We start from the raw sequence: 15795 nt of genomic DNA, 5'->3' as shown, positions 1-15795 counted from the left end.
TAAAATAAAGATTGAAATTTTAGGTTTATTTATGCTCAAAATCGATTTTGATGTTTGGTGTTACCTACCTTAAAACAAATGTCTGTAGAGATATGAAATTTTCACTGAATGTCTATTTTAGCGTTTCCTTAACTCTATAAAATATTTAGACTTATGCTAAGCTATTTATAATCATATGAAATTATCAATTAGTATAAGTTTTTTTTAAATTCATATCGCCAAAAAAACATTTTCGTTTGGTAAAAAATCAAAATACTTGTACATGCAATACAAGGCTCCCAGTAAGTTGTTTTTAGTAAAAAAATTTAAGAAAAAGTTGAGCACAAATACACAACAAAAATTCAAATTCAGAGCGTTACCCACTAACCTGTTTTTTTTTTATTGCATTTATGCTATTAATTCAGAATTGTCTTTTACATACATGCATTAGTAAATAAAACGGTATATAAATATGTTAATTGGCCAAGTTCATGCCTAAGGAGATACGGATCTTTGAAGCCTTCTGTGTTTTGAGTTTGTATAACGTATGCATTTTTATACAAAAATAATTTGGTGATTAAATTTCCTCTTTAATAATATATACTATAACAGAGTAAATTTTCGAAATGGGAATCTGCAAAATATGTTGAATTACCTGAGTGTTAATTCAAACTAAATGCTTTAGGAACAGTTTTACATTAGAGGAATAATATTCTAAGGTCATGTGTAAAATATATGTACCTATTTATGTTGATGATAATACTTAAAAACATCAGTTCTATATATTTATAATTTTTATTAAATAATTATTAAATCAGATACTTTTACACATATCATGTACTACAAATATGAATTATTTAGCAAGAATATATTTTGAATCAATGAGTTCTGTTCAGTTTCTCTATTATATCATCAATAAAAAAATCAAAAGAGTCATATTAAAATGTTTCAATAATACTGTAATATTATAATAACTTAAGTGGCATAAAAGAAAAAAATTAAAATTATTAAACTGTTATAATTATACATATATTATAATATGATACCTATTTCGATACTTTCTAGAATCAGGTTATAAATATATATATATCACGAACTCATATATTACAATTGTACGCTAGGTCCTAACTTCTAATGTAATTTTTGATATTACAGGAAGTAGATAGAAGACTAATCTTTAACTGGAAGGAATTATATTTGTCTGATTGTACGAACCTATGTTAATTCAACCGTTACCTTATCTCAAAAGGTGTGTGAGTATGAATGCATTGAAACACATAAATTTACATTTTGTTATTTATTCAAGGTAAATTTACACAATATAAAAAATAATTTAACATGCGTAAAAATAATTAAAATGGTGGCTTTTCTTTGTATGTTTTTACTTTCTCTTGAAATATAAACAGCTTTATATTTATAGAACGAGAAAAATAAAGATTTTTAGAATTTTAATTTGATAAGTTGTTAATTTTTATAAGCGATACATAATATTTTATATAATTCATATTTAATAAAGAGTATTTGCTAGACTGAAAATAATTTTTACGAGTGATATAACATATAAAAATACCTTTGCATATAATGACCATTTTCTTATATATTATTATATAATATTATTCAAAATACTGCTAAGTTTTTTTGATACTGACTCTTCATTATTTTTAAAAACATAAGCTTTCTTTAAAACTTTATTGAACATGGAACTTTAAAAGCATAAACATATTTTATATGCGCTCCGTATGGTATTATGCATATATCGATATATCTTATTCACACTGGTATTAGCTTCTTGATTTTACCATAAGAAAAATTGTGTTGGAGTTGATATATATACCTACCATTGAGTAGAATTACTTTAGTTTAAACGATTTATTTGTTCTAGTGATACCTAGATGTATTATGCATTTTACAATAGTCCGTTGAATAACACCATACTATGTAACCTTTTTGTGATATACATGTTCAATACAATTTAAATATAGAACCCATATAATAGGCAATAGACATAAGTTATAAAAAATAATTAAGGCATTTATTGTATGATAAGGCGGTATAAAATAATAATTTTTCCATTTTAACAATTTGTTTAATGCTAATTTAAAAATAAATAATAACTGACCAAGTCCGTTTAAATAACTATAATACAGGGTGTAACAGGAAGACCTGAAAAAAATTATGGTACTTACGCATAAACCAAAAATTGTGGAAACTATATGGCTAAAAAATAATTAAGAAATATACTCATGTGAGGAAATTCGCAAAAATAATATTTTGAAATATGTTAGTACGTTTTAAATTAATTGACTCATAAATATTGATATTGTGAAAAATTCTAAAAAATAAACTATTAGACTTCAATTAATGTTTTTGCCATCAAAATTGTTCTTATAAATTGGCTTTTTTGAATTTTTCCAAACAAAAAAAATTAAATCAAATTAAATTTTTTATTTTCAGTTTAAAAAAAATGATATAATAATATTATTCCTGCAATGGCTATAAATTAAGAAAAGAGAAAATTTTAAATATTGATTAAAATAAAAGTTATTTCATCTGTCAGATCTTCATGTTCCATTCTGTATAATATTATTATTATCATGTGTGAAATATGTAAATTTATTTTTATTTTAATAACAATTTAATTAATATAGATATTTAAAAAAATATAAAATGAAAAAAAAAATTTAAAAGGTTTGAAGACAGTAGTGAAAAGTTTGTCCACGCGAGTGTGATTTTCTTTTCAACTTGCAATTAGGTGATTTTGGATAAGATTAAACATTTATCTTTTTAATATCAAAATGTCGTTGTCACAATTTATTTTCAAGCATTATAGTGTGGACAATACATTATTAAAAAGTAAAAATTGATGACGATTGAATCTTAAAATATTTAGCAAATCATGATACCTTAGATAGTTGCTATATAGTAGGTTAGGTAAGTTTTAATTTTGAAAATAGAATAAGTTTAATTTTAAATTGTAAAAGAAAATTAATAACATTACAATAAATTTAGAACTCTAGTCGTCATTACAAATTAAACAATAACAATAATTTATGAAGATTTTCAATTATATTTTCATTGTAATAATATGTAAATTAATCATTTTCAATTATTAGCATAAATATATACTTATTATTGATTGTAATTATTTTAAGTATTTTTATTATAAATTTAATAGGTACTCGAGGATTTATTTTACAATATATTGATTGTTTTACATGTTTAACTTTTTTAGTATTTACAATTGAACGCTTTTCATCTTATAACTCAAACTTACTTAAATGTAGTTATATATGATAATTTATTTAATTTAAATTATTGCATTGTGTTCAATAAAAATCATGTTAAACATTATTAACTTGTTTAGGTACCTATTTTATCATGTCCGTTATTTTTTTTTAAATATCTTAAAGAGATAAACAAATGTGTAATTTCTTATAGTATATTTTCGTTACTAGTATTGATACACAGCATATATATTATTTTTTAAGTTGACAAATTAATATAAATCAATTAAATTTTATAAGTAGGTATTTCATATATTTTTATAGTATTTCCTACAACAAGCAATGTGACATAATATTATATCCTGGAATATATAACGCATACATATATTTATTCATTCAAATGAACCAAACCACCTTAATTATTTTAAAGTATTGTCAACCGTCGGTTCATTGATATAGAATATACTAAAAAATATTTTATAAAAGGAAAAAAACATAATACCTATTGTAAATATGTAAGTACTTTGAGACAAAAACTAATTTACAGCTGGATCAGATACTCAGATATATTAGAAATGTTCATTACTTTTAATTTTCTAGTAGATTATTATTATATTATAATATAATATTATAAATAGTTATACTTAATAATGAAGTTTTCAGTTTTATTTTGAAATAGGAAACGTGAATAAATTTGTAGTTTACATTTTTAAAGCTTATAAAGACATAAATAATTGTTGCATATTGTTGTGAAACAATAATAATAATAACACAATAATAATATACGGAAAACTATAAAATATATAATACAAATCTGCAATTTAATAGAAAAGTTATACATAGTTTTACAATTCAGACTTATACGTATCCTAATTTTATACCACTTGTGTCCGTTTTTCAATCGAATAATATGTAAAGTTTTGAAAACATTTTTCACCAAAAGGTGTTTTACAAATATAAAAAAGTACGTCTGAAAAACCAATAATGTTTTCCAGATATATTCAAAAAGTGTAACACATTCCACGAATTTTCTGCAGTTATTTTCACAAACAAACGCATCTGGCCTATATTCTTATAGCAAAGTATATATATGTAAGTTTCGAGTATATCAAATTATTGAGTAGGTTACTAAGATAAAATAATTTCAAAAATTCATCCTTTAAAAGCTTGTAAAAAAAAAAAAAAAAAGAGTTGGTTTTTGTAATTTATTTTAAAGTTTTCCGGTTATATTGAAAAGTTTTGTTGTAATTTTGACTCAAAGTTCCGACTAACTTAAACAACTATAATTGTCAACCAATTGAAACTATCCTCTATATTTAAAATGTAAGCTTTTTATTTACTTATAAATGTGAGCAAAGACAAAAAAAACACACATAATTTTGAACAAATAACGATTTAATCGTTTTGTTCAGAATATTAAATATATTATTAACCTACATATCCATTATTTATATTTTACGTATTGGAATCTATGATCAGTGTATATATTTCACCACATATTATATATATAAACAGTATATAAGTAGTACTTATATAAGATACTCAAACAATTTGAAAACTGTTTAATTATTGATTCCAAATCTTTTTATCTACATATAGTAATAACAGATAACACTGATGCACCTATTTAGGTATTAGATATAATATTTTATCATCTTATTATAACAATCGTTTATCAATCCTTATTAGTCTAATGACCGTTTCCAATCGTGCGGACGCGCTTGTGTGTGTGTGTTTTTATATTAATTATATCTTAGTGTATTATACAAATTATTAGTTATAATATATTTCTGATTAAAAAAAAACTTTTTAATTTGAAAACAATAAAAATGGTATTTCTACAAATTTTCTTAACTACTCCAATTGTATTCTATATTTCTGTAAGTTACTTATTGAACTATGTATCTACTATAGGTACCTATAGCTGGTATCATAATACTCCGTGTCCAACGTAAACACCACAAATACCTACAACTAGTAAGAGAACTATTTATATTCTGACCATGAAAATGCAATGAAATACAAGCTGTTGTATTTATAATCGTATTTGTGGTGTTTACAAATGGCACATCATAAGACATACCTATACATAAAAATGTAAATCCTTTATTATCTAATATTGTATATTACATTTCTCTTAATAATTTTGTGGAAAATTACCTATTTTTTAGTGATTCGTGATGTAAGCTATTTTCATTCTTCTGTAGTAATCTGTAAGATCTAAAAAAAAAATATATATACAATGGTTATTTTTTTTATCGATTATTATAGTTCTAAAGTAGATTTGTGTAGAACAACTAATTTAATAAATTAGCACAAGTTGAGACATTATTTTCCTTGATGGCATGTCTCAATTTCCATTTTAATAAAACAGTATGAGTGCGTAACTACATCATAATATGCTGATGTTAATTATTACGTATAAAATAATATACAGTCAACTCTCGATATTTCGAAGTTTACGGACTTTTGAAAAACTTCGAATTACCGAGGGTTCGAATTGTTGAGTAGTTCAAAGTAACGAGAGAGCAAAAAAATTCTAATTACTGAGAGTTAAGAAAAAAATTTCTTTTTAGTTTTATACATATTAATTATTAATTATTTCAGAAAATCAGGTGGTAAATATTAAAATATTAGATTTATATATTGTTTTTAAATTGTAAATTAAATTATTATAATAAAAGATAATTATTTTTTGAAGAGATCTCTAATGGTTTTCTACTTCATCGAATTTAGTTTCATTTTTTTATAATTATTTAAATTTTGTGAATGAACTTCGAATTACCAAGCTTTAAACCGACGATACTTCGAAATATCACGTGTTAGTGTCCAGTTTTACCTAAATTTAATTTTGAATTGCCGAGTGTACTTAAATGTATTGTTTTTATTAGAATTGACGCGTGATTTTCAAGGGACTAAGCATTTACTTCGAATTCCCAAAGATTCGAATTATTGAAGGTTTAAATTATTGAGAGTTGACTGTATTTTGAAATATTTTGACAAAGTTTTGGAAAACACTACAAAAGTTGTTTTTTTTTTTTAATTACTAGATTCTAAAAAACGAAAATAAAAATTCGGAAAGCTATTATTCATAAAGATGATTGAATATAACAAAATAATAATGTGGGTAAAAAACTTAATTTTATTCTTAAAAAAACAGAATTGTACAATTTAATTTAATCTAGAAAATGTATACATAAAATACTAAAAATGTAACAAAAAAAATTTATTTTACTAATGGCCCAGTTGTCGATGTACTTTGATCAATAAAAAAAAAATAAAAAAATAATGTGGGGGAAATAAAATCAATGAAACCAAGTCATCGCATATTACCTTCTCCCTAAGAAACATGACTGTCCGCCGATCATCATGAACAATTCTACCATTCCTTATTACACGCAAGTCAAATATCTCGGTATCATACTTGATAGAAAACTTACTTTTGGCCCTCACCTCAAGCATAAATGAAAAAAATTGTATAGTAGACTTCACCTTCTTAGACCATTACTAAGATTTAATATCATACTTCAAAACAAAGTCCTTATATACAAATGCCTCCTTCGAACCTTATGGCATCGTACTTTGGGGTCCAGCTAAAAAATGAAATACTCAAACGATCCAAGCATTTCAATCAATTTGTCTGCGTATCATTACCAAAGCTTCATGGTACCTAACGGACAAACTACTCTACATCGACCTCCAAATCAAAACAGTCTACGGCACAGCCATCGATTTCTACAAAAGGCTCCATAGGAAACTCCTCATGAACGACAACCATCTCATCTCTCAACTGGCCTCTAAGACTCTTCCTAACAACTCTAAAGACGCCTCAAAAACAACTGGTGCAGAGACTTTTTAACTTAACTAAGTTCTTAACTTATAAAATATATCACTTTATAATTTAGAATATTAATAGAATCGCATACATTATTATCAAATGTCGAGTAGAACGTATAAACAAATTATCAATTTGTAAGTAAATATTATTTTATTATATACTATGGTGTTTTAGTTTCACATATTTAATTACATAAAAATAAATATAAATAATTCGTCATATTATCACAATAAACATTTTGTATTTTGTTTTCTTCATGAAAATATGACTTTTTTATGCAACAAACATATATTTCACGGATTAATTAACAAAAGTGAATTCTATAAAAAATAAAACTGTCACACAGCATAATTCTATACAGACTATAGTAACTTAGCTCTAAAAATATTATGTTCAAGGTTTTAATAATATTTATTTGATTATAATTAATTAAATGATTATAATAATAATAGTAATAATAATAATGATTACCGGTTTATTTATTTTGGAGTGAAAATACTAATTGACAAATTAATTGGAGTGAGATGTGAAATTGAGTACATCATTTTCCGTGATATTTGGTTGCTAGTCAGTGAACAATTTTTATTTTTATATTCTTAGTCTCTAGAGAGTCATTATATTATATTTTGTCAGGGATAGAACCAATATGTTGGATATAAGTCTGTGTACAAGCAAAGCTCTGAGATGGTTTGATACGGTCCCAGATGTGTACACTATCTGTTCAAATGAGCTTTAACAGAGATTTATATTACATTGATTTTGTGTGAATTGAAAGTTTGGATTTCAAATTGGCACATATTGTATGTGTGGTATTGATATCTACCTATTTTAACTTATACGATAAGTATAAAAAAATTAAATAGATTGATTGATTTTTGTGTATATTATATATTAATACATCATAATTGCTATAAAATGAAGATATTGGAGGGTAATAATAAATAGTTTAAATTGGAATAATTAATTAAAAAATAATTAATAGTTTTGTGAAACTACCTATTTAATTTCAATATAATAAAACACATATATTAAGTTAAATGAAATATTTAATCGAATGATTATAATTAAATTATTAATATTAAAAAAATAACCTTATGATTATTTTTTCTAAATTATCCAATTAAAAAAATAAATATATTGTAATAATTAAAAATTATCACTAGCTAAGAATCACTATTGCTTAATAAATTTAATAATACCTTTCATATTATACATAACTATTATGATATAAACGTATGGTGCTAATTTGTATAGATTTTAAATATTTAACATAATATAATGTCAATGACAGTGACTTAGGACCCGTTTTACAATCATAGTTTTACCGGCTGAATTCCGTGGTTTAACCAGAGTTCAAATATTGTAATACGGGCCTTTATTCAATAAGGAAGGACAAACGAAATCTACAAAACAACAGAATAGTTGGTTTCTGATTAAATTTAATTAATTTAGTGTTTTGAATAAATTAAATAAATATTATTACATAAATACCTTCATCACCTATAACTTTAACTTATTAAAGTTCATATTGGAAGTAGTGTCAATGGACTCTCCCTTCCCTCAAGCCGTCCAGACTGGTAAAAATGTTATCTAAATTACTTATTGTATTATGTGATACAGATTGTATATTTTTTTCTACTTTAATAAAAAAAAAAAAACTTTAACTTATAGGCATAAATTTGTTTACAATATACTATTTAATGTTTAAATAAAGGACCTTCAATCATTGTGATCACATAAACTATATTGGTTTGACTAATTTATTTTTAGGTAAACGAGTTGTAACTAAATAAGCATCTACTTAATAATGTTATTAATTTTGTGGTGAAAAGAAAAGTATACTCGAAATTAAAATATAATTTATGATAAATTATCATTTCAGATAGATTATGCTGATAATAATTTTATAACTTAATTTGTTTTCGTAACTTAATATACGTAAATTAAGTTGTGCATTTCTCAAATAACAAGCTTACTATACGGCTATAAATCATGACTTAAGAAGTTGAATTTTTTTATAATAAGTCAGATTATTAAATATTTTTAATAATTCCATATAATTTCTTGAAAAACTGTGCTATAGTAAATTCATTTCATTTTAAAGTACAAAACAAAAAACCTAAGGAAATAAAAAAATTCGCGACAATTTCAACTGAGGGTTTTAAGATTTACGCATTATATTTTTAACATAAAATCCAAACAATTTTTTGCAAATATTTTACATTTTTAATTTAAAAAAAAAGTAATAATAATAATAATATTAAAATCAAACATAAATCTTCTACTGTCTAAATATTTTTCTATGAACGTAAAACTGTAATAATATAATGTATTAAACAAGATAAGTTATTTTTAAATAATTATTTGTAAAAAGAGGGACATAACTTTATTTATTATAAACAACTATTGCTCTTGCAACTCTTTGTGTAAGTATAACACATAACACTCATACTTAAGTCTTACAACCCTACAATAATCCATTAAATCATTCAACTCCAATCAATTTGAATAATTACTAATAATCTGGATCGCTTTATCTCTAAATTAATTATTTTAATAACTGTTTCATTATAATCTTTTAATATTTATGTTGTTGTGACTCATTTAAATCAAAAAATAAATCTATTAATATAGTTATGACCAAAATTGTGTGAAAATATTTAAGATCTAGGTTCTGATTTTTCCAAATAACAAGGCTAGTAGTTTTGTTAGGTTCTGTGCCCCCCGCAAATCCAGTCGATCTAAGTACCCCCCCCCCCCAGCCTATGGTATGCTATAGCGAACGTGCCCGGCCTTGCCCAGTTCCATCCATGTTTGGCCTTGCCCCTCCCCTTCTATACCTATCACATACCCCTACCCACCAATCCATTCCTATCCCCGACATACTTGACATTCCTCCCCCTATTTATGTATAAACCTTAGCCTTCTATTCTATATAACAGTAATTATATATTTATATATATATATATGTTACAGTTAAAACCCGAAATCCGTCGAAACTAGTTCTAACTAGTCAAAACTAGTTCCCACAAATCCCTTTAGTCACGTCTGGTTTTAACTAGTTAAAACTAGAATTAACCGCAGCTTCAAATAAGTCAGTAAAAACTAGATTTAACTAAAAATTTGCATGTATTCGAACTCGTATAGTATACTACACAAAACGCACACGACCACATATGATATATTCTATAAATATGTAGGGATTGGAGTTCGGATAACAAACGAAAACGTCGCATAGTATAAGAACGGACGGCACTTTATTTCAGTAATTACAATAAATGCAATAATAAAATCATATTTCCCTCCGTGCAGCCGCAACAAAAGCATCAACGGGGTCAGGGCAAGGCTTTGTAAAATGCACATGTAAAAAATCCTGCGGAACAAATCGCTGTCTATGTAAAAAAAATAAAATTCTATGTAACTCTAAATGCCACGATAGTTTGTCCTGTCAAAATAAATAATATAATAAATGTTTATATTTAATAATTATCCTAATATGTACTTATATTTCTACTTTCCCCTAGTTAAAACTAGTTTTACCAGCTATCAGTATAAACAATACGCATTTTCACTAGATAATTCTAGTTTTCACTAATATATTTTAGACACAACTAATTCTAACTAAATAAAAATAGGTTAAAACTAGTTTTGATGGTGATGGTCTTAGTAAATTCTAGTTTTAACTAGTTAAAATCAGAAGTGACTAAAGGGATTTGTGGGAACTAGTTTTGACTAGTTAAAACTAGTTTCGACGGATTTCGGGTTTTAACTGTGACATATATATATATATTCAAATCTTGCACATTGAGATATTATAAACAACTACCAGCGAATTAGACTCTTGAAAATGTTATTAAGAGCTGTGAAAGTGTTTCACTTTTAATTATCCTTTAATAACTATTGAAGTACTAATAGCAACCGATAATATAAACAGTCAAATGTAATTTAAATGATATTCAATTATCTACTTTCGATAGTAATATACATCTAAGTGTAAAATTATATTTAATTATTACTTATTAGACATATATTTTATTACGCATTAATAAATTGTTTACGACTACCAACGATTAGATATGATATTACGAGATGTGAAAGTGTTTCATTTTAAATTAACCTTTAATGTCTGTTGAAACGTTAACAACCATCGATGATATTATAAATAGTTAAATTAAATTAAAATGATATACGATATACCTTCTTATAAGTAATATATTGTTTACGAATATCATTATTTCTATAACGATTTAAAAGTTGCGGTAAACAAAAACGATTAAGATGATTCATAATCACTTATCTATGTATTCATACAGTATCACCTACAGTAGTAGTAATATTATAACGACTTAACATTTCTATAACACACCTTGCTGTTATTAGATATATGATTTCTCGTTTAACTAAAAGTCATTAGGAAAAGACAATTTACGTGTAGGACATCACTTTTCATTTTTGTATATGGAAAATAGATATTTACCACGTATTCAATAACTGAGTGGAAGAAGTAAATGTATCGTATATAAGAGAGCTGATTTAACTCAAAGGAGTCATGCTATTCTTCAACCTCTTGAAAACAGTCTGCAGTTCACTATTGTTCTGAGTTCAGTGTCCATTACGTAGAAATGTTCAAGTGTGGTGTCTGTGAAAAAGTTTTCTCCTTGAGATCCAATTTACTGAGACATGCAAAATCTCACGAGAGAATTAAATTTAAATGTGGTCACTGTAAATAAGATTTCACCCGTCGAAATAATCTGGCCGATCACGTACAGAAAAAACATGGTATGTATTATATTTAATATTATTTATATATAAAATTAGTGACTTATTCTTGTCTTATGGACATCGAATTTTCTATAAATTAATAAATAAATTAAACAAATAATCGATACTTCCTCAAATTAAAATAATAATAATTTAATAACATCCATTTTCATAAAATTATTATAGTTGTATATACGAATATAAAATTGTTCAATCGAATATTAAATGCAATTGAATATTAAGGAATAAATAATTAAAATATATATTTATTAATTTATATAATAATAAATCATAATTTGTTTAATACATAGTATACATTATAAGTCAAAAAACAATCTTTTATTTTATAATTCATCCTTATTAGGTTTTGATAAATATGGTGTTGAATATAATTCGGCCATGGGTATCAGTCGAGTAACAGCAACAACACCAGTCATCTGTTGAGAAGTAACTACTATATTATTAAAAAATATAGGGATCGATATTAAAAATAATAATTATTATTTCTATAAGGTATGGTGGGTATCGTAAATAGTGTTGCGTCCACATCAAATGTGTATGATACCATTCCACAACAAACCTCCACACATACCACTCAGTCAGATAAACTTGCCAAAACCAGCTCAACGCGTAACATTGTAAAGTTTAAAAAATCCCTCGTAGGAATGGCCAATACACCAGGTTTTATCGAGCTTCGCTCTCCGTTGGATAGAACTGTAGTTTGATATTATAGGGGAAATAATGACGACTGTCTGAGTTATCACGCATTTTTAGACTTGATATAATTTGAATTTGTGCATAAAATCAATGACTGTGTGCGTATTAACCCTATAAAATATAACCTAATGTTGGAGGCTATATATGTGCATAAGGAATTACCAGCCGAGAATAGTGATTTAAAAACTATGTAGAGGGAGGTGTATATTCACAGCAATGTGAGTAGTGTGGTTGATGAAGACTGAGCAGCCCTAATGTCTGAGGAGGACAGATATATGAAAATGGGGTCGGGCTTCACTCTATCCACTATCGATGGCTTGTTTCTAGGTATCTATGAACACACCCCTCTTGGAGAGTTTTTGTATATTCCACTCCCTGAAAACATTATGTGGAAAAAGGCCGTCACTATTTCTATGAACATCGACGGTGATTGCTTCAAGTGGGCAATTCTAGCCAGGCATGTTCCAGTAGGTCATCATAATCGTGTAGGACAAAATTATTTGAATGAGGAGCATCGGTATGATTTTTCTGAACTATCCTCCCCGACACCTGTTTCGGAAATCCGTATATTTGAACAACGAAATAGGGAGGTGTCAGTAAACGTTTACGGATTGAAACCTGGTAAGATGGGGAAGGTGGAAGAGGAAGTAAAGGATGGTAAAGGCGAGAAGGTTGGTAAAGAGAGTGTAGTATATCTAATCAGAGTTGTTGAAAACGAGAAGGAAGATAATTTCGACCTGCTCATGATTGAGGGCTTGGAATGGATGCACTACATCTACATATTGAATGTTTTGCGGTTGAGCCAGAAAACATCTCATGAAAGCCGACTTTTCATCTGTGAGAGGTGTTTCATCTCATTCGATGAACGAGTTAAAATAAATAAATTGTGTGGCAATAATGCTCTCCAACAACATAATGAGGTTATGTGGGTTGAATAAACCGATTTTACTAGTTATGCCGAAGAGGGGGAGGTACTCAAGTTTAACGGGTGGGCAAGTATGCAGCGTCATCCGTTTGCGATGTACGCAGATTTTGAAGCCCTACTCGAAAATATACAGAGCGGTTGGTGGCAAGCACTGAGGAGATACACATACATCATCCGATGAGCTATGGGTACTTTGTCAAGGCGGCGGCAGAAATACCCGTAGCACTGATGGAGAAATACGACATACCACAGACACCGGTCATATATCGGGGTCGGAATCGCGTGACGAGGTAGTCAAACACATTGTCGCCAGTATGACAGCGCTCACCATCAGGTTGGGGAACCTGCTGAAGGCTACTAATGTGCCAATTTCGATGAGTGTGGAGGAGGCCCGTGTGCATAATGCGAAGATATTATTTTTTATTAATATTTATATATATATTAATATTTTTATTATATTAATATATTAATTTATAAAATAAATTACCATTCACCGAGACCAGGTGTAAAGTCGCTGATCACTGTCATCTATCTGGCCGGTTGAGAAACATGTTCTGTTCTCCGTGAAACCTCGGTTGCATACTAGTTGCGGTCATGACGATTTTTGACATAAACAGATATAACAGTTACGGTCACGCCAATTTAGGTACTATCTTAATTGCGGTCATAGCTTTATTATACTCTAATTCCAAGCAAAATTGATATTATACGATAAACATATTTTACGATTTAATGTACACAGCGTTTATGAATAAAATAGATTAAATTGTATACTCCGATCATAGTTTCGAATATTCGAATAATTTAAACATAAGTATCAACATTTTTAACTATACCTACACAATAAATAATAGTGTGTAGACAGTCCTAAGTATGTTATATTTTCGATATAAATGGGAAGGAAAATGTTGATTGATACATTTTTCTAAATTAAATAAATACTCGAAATATTAATTTCATATTTAATTATTATATAAACTATATTATTTAGTATACTTAGTTATTATTATTTGAGTGACCGCAACTAGTACACACCGGAAACCTCAATCTCGTCAAATCCAAGATTGTACCGTTTCGATAAGGAGACGATAACGGTAATTCCCAACAATGAAGAGAACTGAATCATGTTCTCGAAACGTGTCTTGCCTGACTCTAGTGTAAGGTTCTTAGACTCGTGTAGGATCATGGCCTCGAGTCTGGCTGAGTTGGCTAAGAACCTCCTCATGAATTCTGGTGAGTTTGAGGAATTTCGCGAGACCACCAAGGTGTTCCAGCCTACCGACATGCCATGCCACTTGTTATGCGAAAGAATGTATTTCCATACAAGTATATCGACAAATAGTCACACTTGTGACACTAGTGTCATTTCAACTGTGTGACCTTCGACGACTACAGTGACCTACACCTTAAGGTTTAGCCGACGTGATGGAGAATTTTCGTGACCTATGTATGTCAACGTACAACTTTGACCCTGTGTATTATTATAGGGCCCTGGGGCTTACGTTCGACGTGATGCTAAGGTATATAGGGGTGTTATTAGAGTTGCTAACGAACAACTTGCTAATTATCGGTAAGTCACTACACTATATTATTAGATCAATCCTAATTTAACATAAAATTATTTTCAGATTTGCTGGCTCTGGAACTAAATTAAAAGAGAGGTTAGCACGCGGTGATCGTGGTGTAAACATTCTAGACGAGTTGGCTAGAGATCATGATATCGCCTTTGATAGAAGTAATTCACTAGCTGATAGACACAAGGCCGATAAAATATTAGAAAATCAAGCTTGGGAGGTGTTTAAATCTAAAAACAATGGTCTTAAGGAAAAAGCTGTTTCCTGGTTGGTGACTAGTTACTACAGCTATGCAAGTCAAACGTAAATGGGGGCAGGCTGTGGATTTAAACAAATGGTTGCAGATGCTGAAAACTCAATCAAAAATAAAATGATAGAAAAGAATATAACTAAATTAATAAGAATTTGTCTAACAGCAGCTAACCCCCACCACTTGAATTATAGAAATATTTCAACGATTGTATTATCAAATATAATTACGATAGACATCAGAAATAGAATACATCAAACTGTAGTCATATATATCTAAGAATTTCATCATGCACACTATAACGTTAAATGGTAACTCTAGTGAATTATCTCGTAACTTTTTCTTGCAGATAGAAGTCAGTAATTATACCAAGATTTGCCTATTAGGATTTCAGACAAATAATTTTATCCCTAATATAAACAGTAAAATAAAGATAAAATAGGTTTTGTAAATAAGAATGATATGGATCATACGACCTGTCAAGATTTTTCATTACCCACAGGCTCTTATAAAATGAGTGAAATCGA

General features: G+C 27.6%; 1 protein-coding gene across 2 annotated transcripts in view; it reads right to left on the bottom strand.

Moving 5' to 3' along the window:
- The window catches only part of LOC107173315 (neuromedin-K receptor), a 76756-nt gene that overhangs the window by 49037 nt on the left and 11924 nt on the right, over positions 1 to 15795 (bottom strand). For both annotated transcript variants that reach the window (XM_015523812.2, XM_015523838.2), the window contains exon 2: positions 5364 to 5423. The gene's annotated coding sequence lies outside the window, so the exon portion shown is untranslated. The remainder of the gene's footprint in view (positions 1 to 5363; positions 5424 to 15795) is intronic.

This window comes from Diuraphis noxia, unplaced genomic scaffold (genome assembly GCF_037042655.1).
Source record: "Diuraphis noxia isolate RWA-SAM2 unplaced genomic scaffold, SU_Dnox_SAM2 contig0003, whole genome shotgun sequence".
Taxonomy (NCBI): domain Eukaryota; kingdom Metazoa; phylum Arthropoda; class Insecta; order Hemiptera; family Aphididae; genus Diuraphis; species Diuraphis noxia.
This window is presented reverse-complemented; position numbering and strand designations above follow the sequence as displayed.